This window comes from Macaca thibetana, chromosome 10 (genome assembly GCF_024542745.1).
Source record: "Macaca thibetana thibetana isolate TM-01 chromosome 10, ASM2454274v1, whole genome shotgun sequence".
Classification (NCBI taxonomy): domain Eukaryota; kingdom Metazoa; phylum Chordata; class Mammalia; order Primates; family Cercopithecidae; genus Macaca; species Macaca thibetana.
Genome location: NC_065587.1, coordinates 87,054,095 through 87,072,600, shown reverse-complemented (window position 1 = coordinate 87,072,600; position 18,506 = coordinate 87,054,095). Strand labels below are relative to the sequence as shown.

The 18,506-nt window shown below is 40.3% G+C and overlaps 1 non-coding gene across 1 annotated transcript; it reads right to left on the bottom strand.

The window, feature by feature from the left end:
• Positions 1 to 17,426: 17,426 nt before the first annotated feature.
• LOC126929946 (small nucleolar RNA U13) lies at positions 17,427 to 17,526 on the bottom strand. The gene has a single exon (XR_007717377.1). It is a non-coding gene; the product is annotated as a small nucleolar RNA U13 (small nucleolar RNA).
• Between the last annotated feature and the right edge of the window lie 980 nt (positions 17,527 to 18,506).

Here is an 18,506-nt window from a genome sequence, read left to right as displayed (position 1 = left end):
GCAACAAAACTGTCATGATCAAGGAAGTAGAGAGAAGTTTCTGCCAAGAGCAGGAGGTCCATGTGGCCTCTCCTCTTGCAGGCCATGGTGGAGAGGGGGCTGTGGTTGGTGTATGTTCCCTTGGAACCCCTCCTGCCTGAGGGGTCTGGAGACACTGGATTCCTTTGCCTCCCACCAGGTAAAAAGTCCTGCTCAAGCTGCCTTGACCAGTCACTAGCATTCACTCCCTGCATGATGAGATAAGCATCTCCCTCTCTGCAGCATCATTCTGCACCTCCAGGCTCAGGTCCGCCAGAAATCCCTGCATGCTTTCAACCTAGCTGAGGAGCCTCTTCCTCTGCTGAAGTTATTCCTCTACCCCTAAGTCCTGTCACCTTCCCTGTGGCCAGGGTTGCAGCACGTGAGAGTTATTGGTTAGATCAGAGGTCCCCAATCCTTGAGCCATGGAGTGGTCTGTGGCCTGTTAAGAGCCAGGCTGCACAGCAGGAGGTGAGCAGTGGGCAAGTGAGTGAAGCTTCATCTGTATTTAAAGCCGCTCTCCATTGCTTGCATTACCGCCAGAGCTCCGCCTCCTGTCAGATCAGTGGTGGCATTAGATTCTCATAGAAGCATGAATCCTATTGTGAACGGCACATGTGAGGGATCTAGGTTGTGCATTCTTTATTAAAATCTAATCCCTGATGATCTGCCATTGTCTCCTCTCATCCCCAGAGGAGACCATCTAGTTGCAGGAAAACAAGCTCAGGGCTCCCTTGATTCTACATTAAGGTAAGTTGTGTAATTATTTCATTATATATTGCAATGTAGTTATAATAGAAATAAAATACACAATAAATGTACTGCACTTGAATCATCCCGAAACCACCCCCACCACACGCCCCTGCACCTGGTCAGTGGAAAAATGTCTTTCATGAAACCAGTTCCTGGTGCCCAAAAAATTGGGGACTGCTGGGTTAGATAACTTCCACCTCTAGGTGTGGATCAACACTGCACAGTTCCTATCCTTAGGGTGAGTGAGTATATAAATCAGTGAACTTATCACTTCTACTTCTTATGTTGTATTCTTTTGCCTACTACCTTTTGCCTCTACCTTGGTAGGTTTTCATTTAACTTTGCTCTGTTCTCCACGAGCTCTGCTCTCGTTCAGATGCTGGCCTCAGGGACATCCAGCCCTTCTCTCTTGTGCCTCCAGCCGCCCCAGTGGACTTCCCCACCATGCCCCAGCGGAATGCCTGAGCTCTAGAAACCTGACCACTATCTTTGTAACTTCTGACCCTGTATCTGCTCAGGCTCCCATCTGCCCTCACCGGTCTCAGCCGGGCCCTGCGCTTGGTGAGCACGAGCCTCCTTCTTCATGTCCTCGTGCCCTGTGTCCTGCCCTTCTCCGGGTGGCCTGCAATGTCTTCCTGAGAAATCCAAACACCCTTCCCGACTTGGCTGGTGACTCCGTGATCACCCACATCCCACCCGTCACTCCCCATGGTGACTGTACCTGGGTACAAAAAAGTTCCCCAGGGATGTGCTCTTTGTCCTGACTCATGTGAACATGGCTGCCTCTGCCCGTTTCTCTCCACCACCCTGCCCCGAAGACCAGGTGAGGGCTTCCCCTCTGTGTGCCCCAAACCACCTCCAGTTCTCCCTCCGGCAGAAACCATCAGTCCGGGTAGTTCTTGCTTGGTCAGATGCCATCTTCCCAGCAGACTGAATATATGTTGGTGTGGAGTCTTATGTCAAATTCCAGTTCCTGGCACAAAGTAGTTTATCAGGAAATAATTATTGAGAAAATACACTGTGTTTTTGGTATGGGCAAAAGACTTTCTAGCCAAAAATCAGGCTTTGCAACATGCTGTTAAGCATGAAAAACACATAAAAACAAATCTGATAGTTCTGTTGTATGATTGTAGATAAAAATAAAAATAGTTATGCCAGTTAAGTTAGAAATAAGTTAGAAAATATTTGGGTATCAACTGTTTATAACTTAAAATTTCAAAATAAATATTTAGAAATTCAAACCGTATCCTGGTTATGTGGGTTTTTGTGTTGTAAGAAGGGTAACATTGCAAGATGTGCTGCCGCTTGGACACATTTGTAGTCAGGAAAACATTTAGGCTTCATCAAATTTTGATGGACTAAATGATTTACTACTTCTTCTATTGAAATAATTTGTGTAAAATGTTACATGTTTATTGTAAGAAATTAAAACAATGCAGAAAATTCAAATCGAGAAAAATTGCTGAAATATTGTCCATACATTCTCAGTTTACTAAAGGTCTCTGCAGAGACTATTTTACATAAAGGCTTTACAGGAAATCTATTTTACTGTAAAAAATAATATACTGATTTTAATCCATGTACCAAGAAACACGTTACCTGCTGTGAAAGTAGGAAGCTTATTTCACCTCCTTCTCCTACTCTCTTCTTAAATTCCTTAAAATCAAGACCAGCATTAAATGGAAATGATGCAATCTAAAGGTGTTTAGTGTGTGTCGTTTTCTTTGGAGGTAAAGGAATAAAATGTGACCTCTGTGCATGAGGATTTGCCATGATGAGAGAGAGAAGGAATTAAGTGCACACACCTGTCAATCAGTGTTTGTCTTCTGCCCAGTGGATCATGAATTGGATCATCCCTAGGGGAAGGATGCCCAGATTAAAATTATATTTAAGATCAGGTACCTTTGTCCTTTCAGGCTTTTGGTATTGAATGTGGCTTTGACGATCCCTCCCTTTGTTTTGAATCCTTATGATATTCTTTCTTAGTCTGTTTTGGCTGCAAAATACGTTAGACTGCGTAATTTACAAACAACATTATTGTTCACAGTTCTGGAGGCCAGGAAGTCCGAGATCAAGGAAATAGCAGATTTGGTGTCTGGTGAAGGCCCATTCCTCGTAGTTGACACCTTCTACCTGTGTCCTCACCTGATGGAAGAGGCAAATAAGCTCCCTTAGGCCTCTTTTAGGAAGGCATTAACCCATCCATGAGAGTGGAGCGTTATGACTTAATCACCTCCTGAAGGCCCCACCTCTTAATGCCACCACATTAGGGATTAGGTTTCAACATATTAATTTGGGAGGCTGTGATCACAAACATTCAGACCATAGTCAATATCTTTTTTAGTACAAGACCTGGGCAAATAGGCACCCAAATGCAAGATTATTTGCACAATGGACAGGCCTCTCTGTGAGGTCTAACAAAAGCTGGAAATTCTTTCTCAAGTTTCTTCCTATGTGTCTTATATTTTACACTTAAAAGTTCTGAAAGAAGAGCACACGATAACTTCGCATTTAACTGAAGTGTGCATTATGCCCAGTGGTGCTCGCCTTCGAGCCATTTTGGTATCCTGCTTAGGTGATAGCACATCCAACATTTTTCCACGCTTTTCCTTTCTCTAGGGAAGAGAGCAAGTAGCACCATGAAATTTTACTGTTTTGGTGTTTGTTATGCTCTCAAATCATTGCAGCCTTGTATAAGCAAGTGTGTGACTTTTTCCTCCAGGGAGGTCACTCAGAGGCGATGGCAAAGGGAGGCTCTGGGGCCCAGCACACTTCCTGCCTGACTGAGTTCATCCCCTCAGCGTCCTCTGCTATGCTGTGTCCGCAGGCAAGCTCTAGTCCTGAGGCCCTGCCCTGTCACCTCTTCTCTGACTCAGCTGATCTCACCCAACATGCCCAAGGATCCTCCCTGACAGTCAGCCCAGCTCTCCCTCCTCCTCCCATTCACATCCAGTGCCCAGCCCTGTGGGTTGCATCTCCTCAGTTGTTCTGAATCCTTTTTCCTCCTCTTTCTTCCTACAACAGCCAGCTTAGACCAAGGTCATCTCTTGCAGGTTTGATAAAATCGCCACCCTACAGATCTCCCCAAACCTGTCCTTGCATTCCTCAACACATCCCTTCAGAGCTGCCAAGGTGGCCTGCACAGAGGAGACCATGACAGTGACGGCTTAGAAAGTTTCTGTGGCCTCCCTCCACTTGTCAAGAAAGACAAGCCCCTCAAAAGGCCTGCCTGGGCTTCACTCAGGCTTCTTGTCTTCCCTTTGCTCCAGGATCCTGTAGGGGCTCACACTCAGCAAAGCTGGAGACGTTTCTCTCCATAAATACCAAGCAGAAGCTGGAGGCCTGTGTGCAACATGTGAGTTTACCCAACTCCGATCCAACAGCTGGTCACAAGCTAGTGAGAAGAGGAAAACAAAGCGCATCTATGACAAATTCAAGCCTTCATTTCTCAGCTCTCTTAGAACTCATATTTATTTCCTGGTTTCCAGAAGCTGGGAGTCACCATGTCAATGGAGTCGTTTACTTACCTATCCAAGCCCTGGAGGAGAAGCCTGAGGTGGGGCAAGCCGGTGGCAGTATGGCTGCTGCTCATCAGACAAGCCACCAGGTGCCATTCAAACAGAGTCAGGGTGGCTGAGGATGGAGGTCTTTATGTGTCAGATTTACTATAAATGTAGGAAAAAAAACCACTAAAGTATTAACTTATTAGATATTCCAAAAATATGTAGGCTAAGCATCAGATTTTTGTGTGTGTAGAATGGCTATTGGAGTTCCAAGTTTTCACAGTGGTTGGCACAAATTTCATTCTGGGAAGACAAGCTGCTAGCCCTGTTCTGCCTTTCTGTGCTTGTTCTTGGGATTTAGACATCCATTCACTTTTCAAAATAATAACACGTTTATAGAGCACACGCTGAAAGTGATGTACCATATTATTTCCAAATAGTTTTCTTGAGGATTTAGGGTGTTATGTGATTAATAATAAATGGAGAAAAGGAATTTTGACATCATGCTACAGTGACAGAAAACCAAGCTGCCTGGGTTAAGTCAGATCATCACTGGAGAGGCTTTTTCTCCGAAAACTGTTCTAATGAGATGTCAAAAATGGCATGAGGATATTAGGTAGAAAACATTGTTTAAGGACTTCTGCAAAGTAAGTTCCTTCAAGTCATCTGTAACTTAGAGCATTTTTACTTAAAATGGTGCTCACTGTGGTTGGTTTCCAGAACAGCTACAAACGCCTACCTCTCCCACGGGTCACCTGTGCTTATGTGTTCTAGAACCTCCTGTTTTAAGTCATAATATACCTAGAAGTCCCTGCATTCTGAGTTCCGTGCAACTAGGGTACTAGGAGCACAAATGCTCCAGTGTGAAATTGACTTCTCCTGGGGATGGTAGGGCTTCCTCTGTGGTCCAGTAATGATGACGTCCCTAACTGGCAGCCTGGGCCCCAGCGTCAGGAGTTGGGCTCATGGTAACACAAAGGTAGGTAAGTCTCTCCCTTGCTGGAGTGCATCCTTGTCTCATCTTTCTCCAATCTACCACTGCAGGGAGTCCCAATAACTCACTCCAGTTGCTTTTTTTCCATTGTCTATGTTTAAATGCCTCAGAACCAGGTTTCTGCTCTTCCTTGGCCAGCTACAACATGCCAGCACCTCAAAAACATTCATAACAACTTCCTGAAGATTTCTTTTACATAAAAGACATGGATGAGCCATCCTTTCTCTGCTCATCTGTCTTCATTTGGTCCTGAAGTGATAGACAAAAGCATACAGATATTTTCAGGCTTTCATTAGACAAAGAATAGACAGTTTTCTGCCTTTCCAGGGAAAAACTCAACCCCAGAAACTGATGGTTGTTTTGTCCCAGCAAAGCAGAGGTCTCTGGGGAGCGGTGCTGGGGCCACAGAGCAGCATCCCAAGGAGAGGAAGGAGGGACCATGTGCTCTCTCCTCCATCTGTGCGCCATGCTTCTTTTCTCTTCCTCCTTCCCTCCTAGGTTGAAGACTGTTTCTTGGTGAATTGGGAACAGGGAATTTGCAGGTAGTGAGAGACGGTAGCTTGGGGGTCGCACAGGACTGTCGTTACCTGTGGTTGGGCAGACTGTGTGTTTCTTCAAGGACACCTCTCAAATACCTTGAGCCTCTAAAGACAAAGGAAGCGTAGAATTGAACACATTTCTTAAAACATACACAAATTTATCAAGCTTTTTATTAGGATACACATCCAGTCCGACATGTTTTGGCTGGGGCCTAATAAACATCTCCATGGAATTCACTAAATATTTCAGACTCTGCTTTGCCTCCCTGTGCCCTGAATTTCCCTTCGCAATCTCCTAACCAACCCTCCTTCCTCTAGACTACCTTCATCCTCCTGTTCATCCTCTGGTCTCCTGTCCCCATGTCCTAACCCTTCCCTCCTTCTTTCTCCCCTAGTCATCACCTCCTTTTCCTCTCTTATACCCCTCCCTCACCCTCTTTTCCTCTCCATCTTTCTTTTAAATAAAAGAGAACTGCTGTTTACCTTAATAAATGGACTAATTGCCTTAATTTGTCCATATCTCTTTTTCAGTAAAGACTTCATATCAATGTTTCATGGAAAGATCTCTGGTTTATTTAAGGAGTATGAATTTGAACACATATTTATTTCCGTTCATGCTTAGCTCATATGGATATAAACTTGCTACATGTAACAGAAAATATATTTAAATTATCCTATTGTTATCTTTATTTCTATTTTCACACAATATAAAATCTACAGTAATGAAATATATAAAAGTGTATGGTGCACACTTTTATGCCTGGAACTCTCACTAATCTCCCCCATCCACTCCCCAAAGGTAACAACTGGAACGTTTTTAATTTTCTTAAACCACATGGACATAATTAAGCATATGCCTATCTGGCTGCCAGATGTGATGTTCTCACCAATATGTCTGTTATACATAATATGACGATTTTGCTCAGTGGCTGGTGGGCCTTTGTGCATAATCAGTATTATTAGCAAGTTGATGGCTAGCAAGCAGGAGATTGTTAAGTACAGGACTTACTCCTTGGGTTAGGCTGTTCTTGTGTTGCTAAAAAGGAATACCTGAGGCTGGGTGATTTATAAGGAAGGAGGTTTAATTGGTTCACAGTTCTGCAAGCTGTGCAGGAAGCATGGCAACGGCATCTGCTCTGCTTTTGGTGAGGCCTCAGGAAGCTTTTACTCATGGCAGAAGGCAAATGGGGAGCTGGCGTATCCTATGGCAAGAGCAGGAGTAAGAGAGAGTGGGGAGGTGCCACACAATTTTAACAACCAGATCTCTGAGAACTCACTCACCCTCATGAGGACAGCATCAAGCCATTCATGAGAGATCCACTCCCATGATCCACATACCTCCCACTAGCCCCCGCCTTTAACATTGGGAATCACATTTCAACACAGGATTTGGACAGGACAAACATTCAAACTATATCACCCCATTCTCAGTGACACTGCTCTGGCTAAGGGAACTTGGGTTATATCTCAGGCTTTGTTCTAAAAAGGATGATATGGAGCAGGTGGGCAGGTTATTATTTCCCCATGCCTTGCTATGGAGTGGGTAAAGGAATTTACCTTATTTCCACTAGGGTGAAGCCAACTTCCTTACTGTTGTCCTGTCCACATGCTTTGGGGTGGCCCAGAGTGTCTTGGTGTTCCCCTGTATGCCTCTGAAGCCCTTATATCCATATTAAACTTTTAAAAGAATTACTAATCAATCTCTTGTTATAGTTCTGTTCATATTTTCCATTTCTTCTTTTTTCCAATTTTTAAAATTGTAGTAAAATACATACAACATAAAAATTACCATCTTAACCATTTTAAGTGTACAATTTAGTGGTATTAAATACGTTTATAAAGTTGTGCAACCATTACTACCATCCATCTCCAGAACTCTTTCATCTTGTAAAACTGAAACTACATACCCATCAAACATTAACTCCCATTCTCCCAGCCCCCAGCAACCACCATTCTACTTTCTATAATTTTGATTACTCTAAATACTTCATATAAGTGAAATCACACAGTATTTGTCTTTTGTGATTAATTGGCTTTTTAAATATAACCCTCCTCTCCCATACATATGTAATATAATATATGTATGTATATATACATACATATGTGTATATGTATATATTACTGTTTAATTCCTATTTGAAAAATAGAACTATAATGCATACATACCCCCCAAATAGAATATTTTACATAAAGAACAGAGACTTTGATAGAAAAGGGTAATTTCAATTCCTTTTTTTTTTAACTTTTATTTTAGGTTCAGGGGTACACGTACAGGTTTGTTATATAGGTAAACTCATGTCATGAGGGTTTGTTATACAGATTATTTCGTCACCCAGGTACTAAGCCTAGTATTCAATAGTTATTTTTTTTCTGATTCTCTCCCTCTTTTCACCTGGCTTTTTTCACTTAGCATAATGTCCTCAAGTTTAATCCATATTGTAGCATATGTCAGAATTTACTTCCTCTTTTCAGCTGAATAATATCCCATTGTATGTATATGTTGCATTTTGCTTGTCAATTTTTTCTGGCAATGGACACTTGGGTTGCTTTCATGTTTTAGCTATTGTGAATGATACTGCTATGAACATGGGTGTACAAATATCTATGTGAGACCCTGCTTGCAATTCTTTAGGGTTTTGTAGTGTTATTCAGTTTCCTATTTCCTTGATGATCTACTAATTATTTTATCCACTATTAAAAGTGGAATATTGAAGTTTCTGATTATTATTGTTGAATTAGTTCTCCCTTCAATTCTATCAGTTTTTGCTTCATGTATTTTGAGACTCTGTTGTTAGGTGCATATATGTTTATAGTTGATATAGTTTCCTGAATAATTGACCATTTTATTATTATAAAATGTCCTTCTTTGTCTCTAATGACATTTTTTTTTTTTTTTACTTAGTCCATTTTTTCCCTCATATTGGAACAGCCACTCTATCTTTCTTTTGGGTACTGTTACAGTAATATTACAGTTTCCATACATTCTGCCAATCTCTAAAATTTAATTGGAGAGTAATCTATTTACATTTAATGTAATTATTGATAAGCTGGGATCTATGTCTGCCATTTTAATATTTGTTTTCTGATTTTCTCATGTTCCTCTATTTCTCAATTACTGCCTTTTATGTTAGACTTTTCCTAATGTATCACTTAATTCTCTTATTGTTTCTTATAGAGTCAGTCTGTTAGCAACAAACTTATTTTTTGTTTATGTGGAAATATCTTACTTTCTCCTTCATTTTAAAAGAATAATTTTGTTGGATACATAATTCTTGGTTGACATGTTTTTTCTTTCAGCACTTTGAATATGTCAACTCATTCCCTTCCTACCTCCGCTGTTTCTGATGAGAAATCCATTGTTTTTCTTATTACAGATCCCTTGTATGTGATGATTTGCTTCTCTCTCTGATTTCAAGATTCTCTCGTAGTCTTTATCTTTTTGACAGTTTATTATGTGTCTACATGTTGATCTCTTTGAGTTTATCCTACTTGGAGTATTTTGAGCTTCTTGAATGTATAGATTCATGTATTTCATCAAATTTGGGGATTTTTTGGCCATTACTTTTTCTACTATTCCTTCTATTCCTCTATTACTCCTTTTCTGGGACTCCTGTTATGCATGTTGGTCCACCTGGTGGTGTTTCTTAGGCTCTGTTCACTTTTCTTCATTCTTTTTGTTGTTGTTCCTCATACTATGTAGTCTGAATCTGTATTCATGCCCGTCAGTTCTTCTGCCCGCTACTATTTAACTCCGCTAGTAAATTTTTAATTTCAGTTATTATAATTCTCAACCAAATAATTTCTTTGGGGTTCCATTTAATAGTTTTTACCTCATTAATATTTTCTATTTGGTGGGACATCATTCTCATCCTGTCTTTTGGATCCTTTTTAAACAGCAGAAAAAATATTTGTTTCTATCAAATCAAAAAGAATGAATAAATCTTCAAGCAAGATAATCAAAATGATCAATAATACAATTAATAAGATAGCATATACAGATCACACTGCAGGTTTAGATACTTTGCATTAAAGCACATATACCAAGATGAAGAGAGCCAGCAACTATTGCACTGAGGGAAAGTACTCTGCCTCATGGTACATGCATGACCTCTGGGAAACTCTAGCTGACATTTCACAGGACAGTAAACAAAGAGACAGGTCATCATTGCGTTAGAGAGCTGATCTGAGCTTGACAGGGATCACAGTGAAATGCCATTGTAACTCAACAATTTCCCCAGAGATCCATTCATCTCAAAAACAGGAATATATAAAAATCAGCAGTACAAATTCTCATAAAACTAGAAAAGCCCTCTAAGCCCTACTATCCTTGGAGTTTACATAAAGATTGAGTTTTCATTTTTCTTCCCTTGACTCTTCTCTAAATTAAATAAAAATAGTTTATTTTTATTTAGTACACTTTTAACTTTATAGCCAAAGCCTTAAAATGAAGAATGGCTTAATAAAATGAATTATACACATTCCAAACCTAAGGAAAATCTCCAAGGTAGTCTGCTCCTTTGAAAAGTTTTAAACAGGAAATATTTTATTTAAAGAATGACATTGTACTTCCTGGAATAACCTAATTATTACCAGAGGAAGGAATTCATATCTATGCCATACAAGAGTTTTCACTTTATTTATTTTTTTTTGAGATGGAGTTTTGCTCTTGTTGCCTAGGCTGGAGTGCAATGGCGCGATCTCAGCTCACCACAACCTCTGCCTCCTGGGTTCAAGCGATTCTCCTGCCTCAGCCTCCCGAGTAGCTGGGATTACAGGCGTGCACCACCACGCCTGGCTGATTTTGTATTTTTAGTAGAGATGGGGTTTCTCCATGTTGGTCAGGCTGGTCTCAAACTACCGACCTCAGGTGATCCCCCCACCTCGGCCTCCCAAAGTGCTGGGATTACAGGCGTGAGCCACCGCACCCAGCCAAGAACTTTCACTTGTTGGGAAATGTTTTACTAAATCTTTTTCAAACCACACACAAACAACACACACACACACACACACACACACACAATGATCAAATTGGGGGATTTCCTGAGGTATACAGATAATGGCAAGGGTAATGGTGTTGTGTGCTTCAGAGGCACAACATAATGGACATCGAAAGGGAAGGTGAGGAACATGAGCTTGCCTCCTCCACAGATGAGCCTGGACCCAAGCCCAGTGGACTTTACAGACTTTTATTTCTATTATAAATGGGGACTTAGGGAGGAGGATTAAGGGCTCAGACTCTCCACTAGTGCTTCCTTTGCTTAAGCCAAGGAAAAAACAACAAACAGAGGTGAACATCACTTTGGTGAGCTCTGCTATTCTTGATGTGAGGTCACAAGTAGAACCAAGCCGACTGAGAACTCCGGGTTGTTTGGGACACGACACAACTAGTTAACATCTTCCTGGATGTTCAGTCTTCTGAGTCAGGAAAGCCTGGGCTGGAGTCCCAGCTCCACTGTTCACTGGCAGCAGAAGCCTGGCCAAGATGCTTCACATCCCCATCCTTCCTTCTTTGTTTATAAGTGTGGAATCATGCCTCTCTCATAGAATGCGAGGAAGATTAAATGAGATGTTTGTAAAGTCCTAAAACTACACATTTTACTCATTTGGCCTTCAGTAATTGGTGCCTATCATAAGTTTGTCTTAGTGTTTCAGGGTGTTAAATAGCAGCATTTCCAGGTTCTAAATAAGTGGAAACCTGTTAGGATAATGGAAGCAAACTGAATTAAGAGCTGGGTAGAATGGCAGAATGTGAGATCAGTGTGAAATCTTAGGGACTATCAAAACCACTCTGCTTAAAAATGAAAGTACTGCACGTGGGGCTGTAGAAGGAAAACCAAGAAAAGATGTCCCTTTAATTTTACTTTTTGTCAAAATATTTTCAAGATTATTAATTTTTACAAAATTGTTTAAGGGAAAACTAGAGAGTTTGTTGAAGAAAGCCAGAACGGGGATTTTTTTAAAGCCACTGACCGTGAAATAAGCATTGTCTTTTAAAGACCATGGAAAAGGGCCAGGCATGGTGGCTCACACCTGTAATCCTAGAACTTTGGGAGGCCTAGGCAGGTGGATCACCTGAGGCCAGGAGTTCAAGACCAGCCTGGCCAACATGGCAAAACCCCATTTCTACTAAAGATACAAAAGTTAGCAGGGTGTGGTCGTGCACGCTTATAATCCCAACTACTTGGGAGGCTGAGGCAGGAGAATTGCTTGAACCCAGGAGATGGAGGCTGCAGTGAGCCGAGATTGTGCAACTGTACTCCAGCCTGGGGGACAGAGCGAGACTCTGTCAAAAAAAAAAGGACCATGGAAAAGGTGTTTGTCTCCTATTGGTCTCATCCTGCAAAGGACCCTCAGCTGCTGAGCAATCTCAGCAAAAGCAAATGCTGTTGAGACTTATTGAGTGACTTGTTGTTGGGTAGAATTGTCTATCTGGAAAGGAAGGATGGATGGGGGAGTAAAGTATGGAATCAGGGATCAGGCCATTTCTTATACCTCACCCAAACTCCAAAGGCAAAGATCACATTGGAGGAGCTGCTAAACACAAAAGGAAGAAAGAAGTTTGAAGATTTTTCTGCTTCTGAAAAAGTACACACTTTCCTCTTTTGAATTATCCACATAATAACTTCAGCTCTACTTTTCCTAGTTTGCAGAAACCACTTACATGGCAGTACTACTATAAATTGTGCAATTTTCCTCATATCAGACTTGTTTTTCTCTATATCTGGTTCCTCAGGAAACCTGAACTTTATCTACGTGTCTGATATGCACCCTGTCTCCATCAGCTGGCATTCAATTGCAGCTCTAAATTCAGAGTCAATACAATGCACTGATGTTTCATTTACCTGAGCTGGGCGCTTTTATCCCATAAACCTAAAAAGTAAACAATCTTATTTTGTTGTAATTGAGAGGATGAGGAGAAGACAGATCTACATTTCCACTAAGGTAGCCAAAGAACGCTCACATGAAAGGACAAAGGGAGAGGGACCGGCAAGAGTCTTGGCACTCTTTATAAGGAAGACGCACTCGTTATGGAACAGGATATATGTGGCAGTGAATTGACTGGGGACTCGCTGGGACATCTCCAGAAAGTAAATCATGGGTTTCAGCACAACTAACGGGATGAAATAGGCATCTTTTTTCTCACCAGTGTGAAGGATTAGAAGTCACTCCTAGGAATAGAAAAGGACATTCTCTGGGGATAGTCATGATGTATGATTTTTAAGGCAGGAATAAATTCCATTGTCCTTCCCAGAAGACAGCAAGAATTATTCAAGGTGGCCACCAAATCTGGAAATAAGGCAAATCTTTTAAATGGTTTATTAATATTGCATTATAATGGATGACAAAACATTAGTATCTAATTCTAGACTTTATGGACACCTCATAGAATGAATCTTTGGAATATAAAAAATAACACTTTTGTTTTCCCTTAATCAGGAAGCTGTTACACTCAGTCGAGAAATAGCTAGTGCAACATTTGTTCAACCCCAAAGGCTCCATTCCCTTTACCAACTATTTATAATATTCTTGGGCCACTCACAGGAGAAAAACACTATCAGCATTGAGAGAGAGCAGCGTTTTCAAAATACGTTTTGTTGTCTTAAACAAAAAGCTTAACTATGCTACTAGTCCAGTAATTCTGTATGGTCTTATCACTTCTATTCATAAGATATAATCTGGCCAGGTGCAGTGACTCACGCCTGTAATCCCAGCACTTTGGGAGGCCAAGACTGGTGGATCGCCTGAAGTCAGGAATTGGAGACCAGCCTGGCCAACATAGTGAACCTCGTCTGTACTAAAAATACAGAAAATCAGCTGGGTGTGGTGGTGGGTGCCTATAATCCCAGCTACTAGGGAGGCTGAGGTGGGAGAATCACTTAAACCCATGAGGCGGAGGTTGCAGTGAGCCAAGATGGCACCATTGCATCCAGCCTGGGCAACAAGAGCAAAACTTCATCTCAAAAAAAATAAAAAAGATATAGTCTTTAACATTTATGTAGGTGAATACGTGTTATGTTTTTGAGAAGTCCCAAAAGACTTTGAGAGTTCCCAAAAGACTTTTAGGAGTTTAATTTTTTCACAATTAAATAAAGGAGCAGTGTCAATCTATGAGAGTCAGACCAGCCGTTTAAATAAGACCCTCTTCATAGCTCAGTTACCAGTGCCTGAAGAGATTCAATACAGTCCCCTTGCTCTCATTTATTAGAAAGAAGGATTTGAGAGGGATAAGAGCATTAACTATCCACATTATTTAATAGCTTATATTTAATAGCCTACGAAGACAGAAAACAGATGTCAAAAAATACAGTCTTAAAAATAAAGGACTGGGAGCAGTGACTCACTCCTGTAAATCCAAGCACTTTGGGAGGCCGAGGCGGGTGGATCACCTGAAGTCAGGAGTTCAAGACCAGCCTGGCCAACATGGTGAAACCCCGTCTCTACTAAAAATACAAAAATTAGCTGGGTGTGGTGGCAGGCACCTGCAATCCTGGCTATTTGGCAGGCTGAGGCAGGAGAATCGCTTGAACCCGGGAGGCAGAGGTGGCAGTGAGCCGAGATCATGCCATTGCACGCCAGCCTGGGTAACAGAGTAAGACTCCATCTCAAAATAAATAAAAAAATAAATAAAATTAAAATTAAAAAAAAAAAGAAGCCAAATCCTTTCATCCCAGGATGTCTGAAAAGGAGAGATTCTGTGAAGCATGGATGCAGAAAAGGAGTTATTCCTACCAGAAAAAATGAACTGTGGACACAGTCACTGAAGACCAGGGAAACAATTACCTGATTCCTCAAGTTACCTGTTCACTTTATTTGTCATTGTTATTTTTGTCAGTGTTTTCATATGTATTCAGTGACCTGGAAACCTTTTTGGTGAACTTTTGTTTATTTTTAAAGAATAAGATTATGAATTGATTAGTATAAATAAATGCTATTTGTTTTCTCTGCAACCACTTAGACAAGGCTTATCCCAACCTCAGCTCTATTGACATTTTGGGCCCACAAATTCTTCACTTGAGAGGCCTTGTATTGTGCATTGTAGGGTATTTAGCAGCATGCTGGGTCTCTACCATGACAATAGAAACCTTTACCCTCCCCAAGTTTTGACAAAAATGTCTCCATACTTTGCCAAAAGTCCACTAAAGGCTGAAATTTCCCCTGGTTGAGAATCACTGGTGTAGACCTATTTCCCAGGAACCCTCTTCTCCAAGTAGGAGGGCTGCCTGTGAGGCCTGTGTAAGTGGGTGGGCTGTGACAACCGTCACACATCACTATTGAAAGTAATTCCATGTCATTCCTCTGGGATGCCTCAGTGTCCCTTCAGTTATTTCCTTCCAAGTTTGACGGAGTACTTAAGAATTTTGTCCATTCACAATATTTCCCTCATAGTGCTCTCATAGGGTGGAAATGGCCTTGGAAGAAGGAGCCAAAAAATTCCTGGAATCTTCTGTCTCTCTGTGACCATTATTAACATATTTTAACTAAGATGTTTAAATGATACTGGTATATATATATTTTTTTTCAATTTTGCTTAATTTTATTAGATGTAGAGAAAGAGGATTAGTAAATTCTGCCGTCTTATCCTAGAAATACCCTTTATCCATAGAATAAAGTTGAAATTTCTTATTGTGATATGTGATACTCTTCACAGGTTGGCACTTGTTTTCTTTCTTTAACCTCAGTGTTCAGAACTTACCCACACATATCCAAAAAATGTCCATGCTCTGTGAAGCATGCAATTTGTATTTATAAAAGACGGTTCATTCTATCCCCTAGAAGCATCCACTGCTGTTGACATCTCACTGTTTGGATCTGTTGCCAGGAAATTTACTAGGAGACACCAACATATACTGTTAGATAATAGCAATTATTATTATCTAATAGCAATCTTATAGAAAGCTCTGTAATTGTAATCTTATAGAAAGTAGATGATATCCCGGTGAGCAACTGGGTGAAGGTAGCATAAGCAAGTGTTCCTTTGGAGCTGTTGGTGTCTTAATCTCTTAACATTTTAAGAAACAGAACAAATAGCTGTCATAAACATGACACTTCCAGGACGCCCTTCGTTATCAGATTTTAATTACGTAATTAGTTCCAGAATATTTTGGTTCTCATATTTTCCTACACTTATGAGAGTAGCCATTCAAATAACCTCCCATCCTCTGGCTTTATTCCAGTAAATCCATTTTTCATAGCTCCAGAGTGACCTCTCTAAAGTGTATCTACTATTTGAAGCTTTCAGTGATTTCCCAATGCCTATTAGTTAAAAAGAAAACGAACGTGGCTGGTAAGATCTCTCACTATCTTTCCTGTCACTCGGCGCTCTAGCTGAATGTAATGTCACCATTATCTTGCACAAGTCAGCAGCATAGCACTGCATGGTTTCCATTACCCTTCAAGACAAACCTGCAGCAGGGAAGTGGCAAGAGGTCAGCTCAATTCTGATTGAGGACTGAATACAAGAATAGGAAGCCTTGTGGTTTTTCAGAGCAGTTTCATGGCTACAATTTTTATTCTAATAAGACTAATATTAATTATGTTCTCCCAGTTTTACTTTTTTGCAGCTATCTTCTCTACATGATTTATTATATCTTTATTTCAACAAGTCCTACAGAACACATGGAGTTCACAAACTTATATGGAAACTGGAGTCTTAAATGTTTGGGGGAGTTCATAAAAAGAGCACAGAAATTTGATGCTAGGCTGCATTTACAGAAAGAGCTGTCTAGGGCAAGTTGATTTAATTTTCTCAGAAAAGTTTTATTGAAAATGCCTATAATTGTTGTATATCATTTATACACGATGATATAAATTAAAAACTCAGGAATATTGGGTAGAAACAAATCTTCAAGGGTGCCAGCCCAGAATATTAACTATTAGTTATTAACTTGAATATTAGTTATTAACTTGAGTTAATATAGATCATTTCTAAGTGAGATTGTCTCGTAGGAATCATATTCGTGGTGGTTAGTCTCCAGAGCAGCTCACAGGTGCCTCCTTACTGCCTTACTCATAGTGTTCCAGAATGTTCTTCCATGAGGTACATGTATTCTGTGTTCCAGGCTCTTTGGATACAGGAGCACAAACACCTCAGTAAGAAGGTTTCCTCTGGAGAAGGAGGAGGTAGGAGTGTGTTCAGCTGTGATCCGGTAGCAGAGACACAGGTTCACTCGGGGTTCCTGACAGTAACTTGGGGCAAGAGTTATGTGTCCTGGCCTCTTTCCTGTAAAGTTCAGGGCTTTTCCTTCCGGGGTAAACTTCTAGACACATAGCTCATTGACCTCTCAGACTTTCCTTTAGCAGAAATCTACTTATTACCTTTAGTAGCTGCTAGGAACCTGCCTTTCCAGAATTTAAGTTAGGGAGTACTATAAAGTGGGCAACCTAACTTACCTTTTGCAAAGGATAAATATAGCTTGTAACAACACTTTAAAAGTCTTTCATTTTCACTCCCTCTTTGAAATGCAGTATTTGTCATCAACTCAAGGCCCATATGTATAGGAGTCTGTCTTAATTATTATGGCTTACAGTGCAATTCTGAAATCTTTTAAAGGAAGTCTCCTATGTCTCCTATTCTTTTTTCTTTTTATGTTCCCTTCTTTTTTTTTTTTTTCAAGTTCATGTTGGATGGATAATGTGACGATATCATAACAAGGTTCAAGGGTGGCACAGGTCACACATGCGTGTGAACACCCCATCGTCACAGGAACTACAAAAGGATCTCCCATTGTTCTTTAACAAAATTTTCTTTGCTCTTCTCAGAAATTTTATCTTGTAAATGAACCTTAGTATCCAAATCCACTAAAAATCTCAAGTTAAAAAATGTTATTGCATTTATAGATCAATATGCATGTAAGAAAAAGGAGAAATTAACATCTGTAAGTATTGAATCTTTTATAGAAATCATGTTTGTATTTTTTAAATTATATGTGCTTTTAGAAATATTCTCAGTAAAATTTTATAACTTTCTTCTTGTAAATCTTAGATATTTTTTCATAGGTTAGTTTCTAGGTACTTAAAGTGTTTCTTGATGTCTAAATGATGTAGTTTTAATGATGTTTTGTCACTGGAATTTGCAGATACATAAGAATGTTTTATTTCTTTCTTATATGGTTTTCTCACCAAAACTCTCTTTATAAAAATGACTATTTTTAGAGCAATTTTTCGGTTTACAGAAAATCTGGGCAAAAAAGGAATTCCCATAACCCCTTCTTCCTTCAATATAGTTTCTCCTATTATTAACATTTTATATTAATGTGGAACATTTGTTACAATTGATGAACCATTATTGAAACATTATTAACTAAAGTTCATAGTTTACATTAGTGTTCTTTCTTTGTGTTGTAAAGTTCTATATTTTTTTGTTTGTTTTGTTTTTGAGACAGGGTCTCACTTTGTCACCCAGGCTGGAGTTAAGTGATGCAATTACAGCTCACTGCAGCCTCAGCTTTCCGGGCTCAAGGGGTCCTCCCGCCTCAGCCTCCTGAGTAGTTGGGAGTACAGGCATGTGCCACCACACCTGGCTAATTTTCATATTTTTTTGTATAGTTGGGCTGCCCAGGCTGGTCTCAAACTCCTAGGCTCGAGTAACACCACCCCTTGGCCTCCCAAAATGCTGGAATTACAGGAGTGAGCCATCACACCCAGGAAAAATCCATCGGTTTTGACAAATGCATGTCATGTACCTGCCATTGCAGTACC